Source organism: Artemia franciscana, chromosome 12 (genome assembly GCF_032884065.1).
Source record: "Artemia franciscana chromosome 12, ASM3288406v1, whole genome shotgun sequence".
In the NCBI taxonomy this organism is placed as follows: domain Eukaryota; kingdom Metazoa; phylum Arthropoda; class Branchiopoda; order Anostraca; family Artemiidae; genus Artemia; species Artemia franciscana.
In genome coordinates, this window is record NC_088874.1 from 20,343,195 (window position 1) to 20,349,194 (window position 6,000).

The window sequence follows — 6,000 nt, forward strand, 5'->3', positions numbered from 1 at the left end:
GAAAAATCCACCCAGAAGATTTTCATCCACAGTAAAATTATTCCTATGGGAAATTTCCCCCACCAGAGAAAATTCCTACAAAAGTTTTGTTTTTAATTCCCAATAACAAATGCTATGTGTGAACACTGGGCAAATTGCGTAGCTTACAGCCCTTTCCCTAAGGACTCAGGGGGTCGTATCATCCTTAAAGGGATATTTATTAGACTTTTCAACTACTGAACCAAATTTGTTGTTTTATAATTTTGGTCAGATGTCTTGGAAAAAAGGGGGAGTGTGAGGGGGGCTAATTGCCCTCCACTCTTTTTGATCACTTAAAAAGGACACTAGAACTTTCGATTTTCATTTAAATGAGCCGTCTTTCAGATCTTTTAGGGTAATTGATTTGATACGAACAGCCCTGGAAAAAATATAAACAACTACGCATCCGTCATCATTTTTCTGGAAACAATTACAAAAGCCCACATTTCCATAGATAGGAAAATTTTTCAAAAATCAGCCAAATTTCCTCATTCTCGTAGCTTTTGGTGGGTAAAATAAAACTTAGTATATTTTATATTTAGAATCATCATAAGAAGCCATTTTTTATGTATCTATTGATACCAAAATTCCGTTTTTCAGAGTTTCGGTCACTATTGGGTCTAGTCGCTCCTTACTTACAGTTCACTACCAGGAACTGTTTTATTCAAAATATATAAAGTTCACTAAGTTTAATGCTAAAAATCAAACACTACGAACCTTGGAAATTTGCCAGATTTTAGAAAAAAGGTGAATATATCCAAAAGTTAGAAGTGCTCTTAATGAAAATTACACCATTTGATTCAAAATATCAGAAAATCCTGTTTCAAGCACCTATCTACAAAACTATGGAATTTTGCATTCCCCCCCGGAAAGATGATCACAGACACGTGTTTATTTGTTTGATTTTTTTCTCCCGGGACGACCGCATCGAACAAGCATCTCCGGAAGATCGAAAAAGGGCTTATTTGTCCGGAAATTGAAAATGCTGGAGCCCTGTTAAAGGAACCAAAAAGACTGTGCCATGGGAAAGTGGCGTGTTTTGCCATTAAGTGATCCAAAACTACTATTTTACCCCATGCGCAACCAAATTGCTATCGATTAAAAATTCTAAGACAGCCTTATGGAGGAAGTAAAGCAGCAGGGTTGCGCATTTATTACTTAAAAGTCACGTAGTCGGTACAAGTGAAGTTACTTTAGACTGGGATGCCTTCTTTTGTATCCCAAGTGGGCAATACACGACACTTTTTTGTGCACAGGACTTGATGATTTTATGAAAACTTTCTTCACTTAAAACACTACTTGCTTATTTGATTAATGAGATCTGTCAATTTTAAATTTGCTTGTTTCTGAATTAGAGTTTGACTCCATGTTATTTAGAATAAATTAAAAAAAAGCCCTTTGAAAGTACTTCAGACAGGAAAACCTTTTTGTTTAACCCTTGTGAACTTATTCTCGATTGGAAGAGGTCAACTAGTTTTATGTACTACAGCTGTCGACAGAGGCTTCATGTATGAACGCCCCTTCCCAAATGTTCTCAGCCACTTGAATAATAAGTTTGAATAAATAAAATAGTGGCACGAAGTCCCACTATTTTACTAGATCAATTTTCCATTAGAGAAAATGGGGATCTGGATAAATTTGATACAGAATCAACGATTGATGATCAACCCCAGATGAAAATAAAATAAAAAGCAATTTTTGGCCAACAGAAAGTAAGGAGCAATATTGAAACTTCAAACGAACGGAAATTAATAATTATACGAGGGGGTTGCCCCCTGCTCACCTCCCCACTCTCCACGGTAAAATTTTTAGTACTGTAAAAAAAAGCTTCTTATTGTTCTAATTAAACGATTCTTTTGTCTCAGAAGTCATTTATAAAGAATTGGGCTTAAATTCAAATTTAGTGTAAAAAGTGAGGTGTCGAGGAGAGGGTAACCCCCATCATATACAAATAATTTTGTTCGTTTTAACCTTTAATGTTGCTCCTTAACTTCAGGTGAAATGTTTTTTTATTTGATTTCTCATCGTTTTTTAAATGATACCAGGAAATCTTGCCTCGCCTTCATGGAAAAATCCCTTCTCCCCACGGAAATGTCCTTTAGACAAGTTTATCCCGGTAAAAATTTACCCAAAACAATTACTCTTAACATCTTCACGCCTAAAATTGAGTCGGCAAAGAGAAAGCAAGACATATAAAATGAATTTCGTATAAGAATTTTGGCAAATTCCCCAACTGTAAAATTAACCCTGAAAAGTGCACCAGCTGGAAACTTCCCTACCCATGGAAACTCCCCACAGCAGAAGATTCGTCTCCCTACCCAAAAATGTATGCATACTTCCCAATAACAAATAATATACGTAAACAATGGGCAAATGTTACAACTTAAAGACCTTTCCTCACGGACTGTGCGGGGTCATGTTATCTTCAAAGCCATAGTTATTGGGCCTTTTAACCATGTTGAACAAAATAGATATTCTAAAATTTTAATTGGACGATTTTAAGAAAAACGAACGTGGGAGGGGGCCTAGTTGCCCTTGAATCTTTTTGCTGACTGGAAAAGGGCATTAGAGCTTTCTGTTTGCGTTCAAGTGAGTCGTCTCTTGATATTTTAGGAACACAGGGTCGATGCAATCACCGCTGGAAAAGAACACGCATCCATTATCTTTCTAGTGGCAAAAAAAATAAAAATTCCACATTTTTGCCGATAGGAGCTATTAAGATTCTTTGACTTAAGGGGAAGGGGGTCCCTCTGTTTCGGAAATCAGGAAAATTTTCTCAGTCTCGTAGCCTTTGATAGGTAACACTAAACTTAATGAAACTTAAGTAGTTGGAATCAGCACAATAAGCCAATTCGTTTGATATATCTGCTCATATCAAAATTCCGTTTTTAGTATCTTGTTTACGATTGAGCCGCGTCACTCCTTACTTACAACTCGCTACCACGATCTGTTCGAGGACACAAATGAAGTAGTTCAAATAGTAATACCACCAATAGATTAAAAATAACCAGCCAGTAGCCAATGACCAGCAAAATTCGATCCCCCTCCCCCCCATTCTTAGTCCTATTCTATTATGTCTGTACACTTCCAACATCGAGTAACTCTTCTACAGTTGCTATGGTGACTTAACCCGCCAAAATACCACAAAGAATTAAAATAAATAAAAACTTAAAGTAAATGTTGTAGAACATTTTACACCATACATACTGCGTAACTTATGAAATATTGGTAAACTTTCGAAATTATTTCTTTTCTTCATTGTTTTATTTTCCATAATTTATCTTTGATTGCTCAATTTTGCATGTGGGGGGATTTTCTTCAGGGTTTCACGGAAGAATTTAAGGGGAGGGGAGATTCCAGGGTGAATTCTTCGCTGAGAATGGTCAGCTGCGGAAGTTTCTGTGGGGAATACTCCAAGCACCTATAACGGTTAGACAGCATTACTTAATTCCAATCTTTGATCATATTAAATAAAAAAACAAGTTTTTTTTTCACTGAACCTAAGGAGTGACATTGACACATAAAATGAAAAGAAACTATTCCCTACATGAAAGGGACTGTCCCCTCTTCAACGCCCCGCTCTTTACGGTAAAGTTTTCTTTTTGTTTTAAAAAGTAGAATTGGGAGAAAGAGTCAAACTTTAACGTAAAGAGCGGGGCGTTGAAGAGGGGACAGTCGTTTCATATACAGAATAATTTCTGTTCGTTTGAATTTTTAATGTCGCTCCTTACTTTTAGTTTAAAAAATTTGTTTTGTTTTTTTATTCAATTTCTGAACGTTTTTGAAATAATACATGCGTCGATTTTATGTCACCGTACATGAATAATTAAAACAAAATTTGCATATTAACTTAAATTTTTTTTTGGCTATATAGCTTTCTCAAAGTTTTGATTGGACGATTTTGAGAAGAAAAGGGAAGGGGAAGGGGGCCTAGATGCCTTTCAATTTATTTGACTACTTAAAAAGGCCACTAGTACTTTTCACTTTATATACGAACATTTTTATTAGTAATAACTGTACGTAGCTTACAAATTAACTTACGTAACGAACTTCTATATTCGTTTATTTTTATTACGTACATGAGGAGGTTCACCCCCTCGTCACTACCTCGCTCTTTACACTAAAGTTTGAATTTTGCTCCAGTTCCTTAAGAATGACCCCTGAATACAAAGGCCCTTTAATTAGACAAAGCCAGTTAATTCAGCACCCCCTTCATGGAAATTATCTAGCCCCATGATCAGCTCCTCAATGGAAAGATCCTCTCACGTAGCCCCCAACCCCCACCATAAAAATACTCCCCGAAAACGTCATTATACTTCGTCAATAACCAATAATATATGTAAACAATGGGCTAAGTTCATAACCTAAAGCCCTTCCCCTGGAGATTGCGGGGGATTATATCGTCCTTAAAGATATATCTGTTGTGTTCTCGGCTATGCTCAACAAAATGGCTATCTCAAAATTATGTTCCGGTGACTTTGGGAAAAAATGAGTGTGGGTGGGGGCCTAGCTGCTCTCCGACTTTTTTGGTCACTCAAAAAGGGAACTAGAACTGATAATTTGAGTTAGAGTGAGCCCTCTTGCGACATTCTAGGATCACTGGGTCGATACGATCATTCCTGGGAAAAAAACAACAACAACAAAAAAAAAAATAAATACGCATCCGTGATCTTTCTTCTGTCAAAAAATGTAAAATTCCCCATTTTTCCAGATAGGAGCTTGAAACCTCTACAGTAGGATTCTCTGATACGGTGAATGTGATGGTTGAATTTTCATTAAGATTCTGAGATTTTTAGGGGGATGTTTCCCTCCTTTTTTGAAAATAAGGCAAATTTTCTCAGGCTCGTAACTTTTGATAGGTGAGACTAGGCTTGATAAAACTTATATATTTAAAGTAAAAATAAAAATGTGGTTCTTTTAATGTGTATATTGGTATCAAAGTCATGTTTTTTAGAGTTTCGGTTGCCATTGAACCGGGTCGCTCCTTACTACAGTTCGTTACCACGAACTGTTTAATATCATTTAGATAAATGCGATAGGAAAATCTACCTTCTAGCCTACCTTAGGTGGGGGAATGTATTTAGACTAAGCGTATATTATGATCCTTTGTGGGAGAAGGGCTGCTGACTGAAATTAGAAACCCCTGAAGGTTGATAGCCTTGAGAAAAAGTATTGAGAGTTTCAAAACGCATTTTTTTTGTCAGCACATTTATTGAATCAGAGCTTTCAGAGGTATTCCTGTTTGATAGCTATTATGTGAGTCTAGGATTCTTAATTGCTTCGCATTAAATGCTAAACATTGTGGCAGTAAAACTACAATAATATAATGTTTAAGAGGGGACCAATATTGACTCGGAGATTATAGTTCATCTAAGAAGAATGTTTGTAAGAAGATAAGTGTTCGTGCTCCGGATGAAAAAAACGATCTAGACAGGTGACAAATTTGGGAAATTGTGTTAGGGTTTTAATTAGCTTTGCCAAACATTGGTACATCCTTGTTAGCTAGTACACACCCAAGAATTTGGATTGCGAAGTTCAGACAATAACCGGTTTTCACGGTCTTTATACCAGACAATTAGCTTTGGCTCGGTGGAAAACCGCATTGTAGATATATTTTAATTAAATATTTAGTTGGTATTTTGGTTTAGGTTAGGTCGTGTATCTAATATAATGTGTTCTGGGTGCCCGCCTTCCATAATTCTTTGTTGTAGTTTCCATACTTTTGTTACTAAACTATTATATTTTCATCATACTTAGGAATATTCCATTATCGGTAACCTAGCATCATTTCTTGAGTGTATATTAGCTAACAAAGAAGTACCAAAACGTTTTTATATGAATGACGTTACAAAAAAAAACCAGACGCTCAATACCATATGTTACAAAAAAACCAGACGCTCAATACAATATCTTTTAACTTTCTACAGCGAATAAAGTAAAATAAAATAAAATTTATTTTTGAGAAAGCTTTAAAAAAATGTC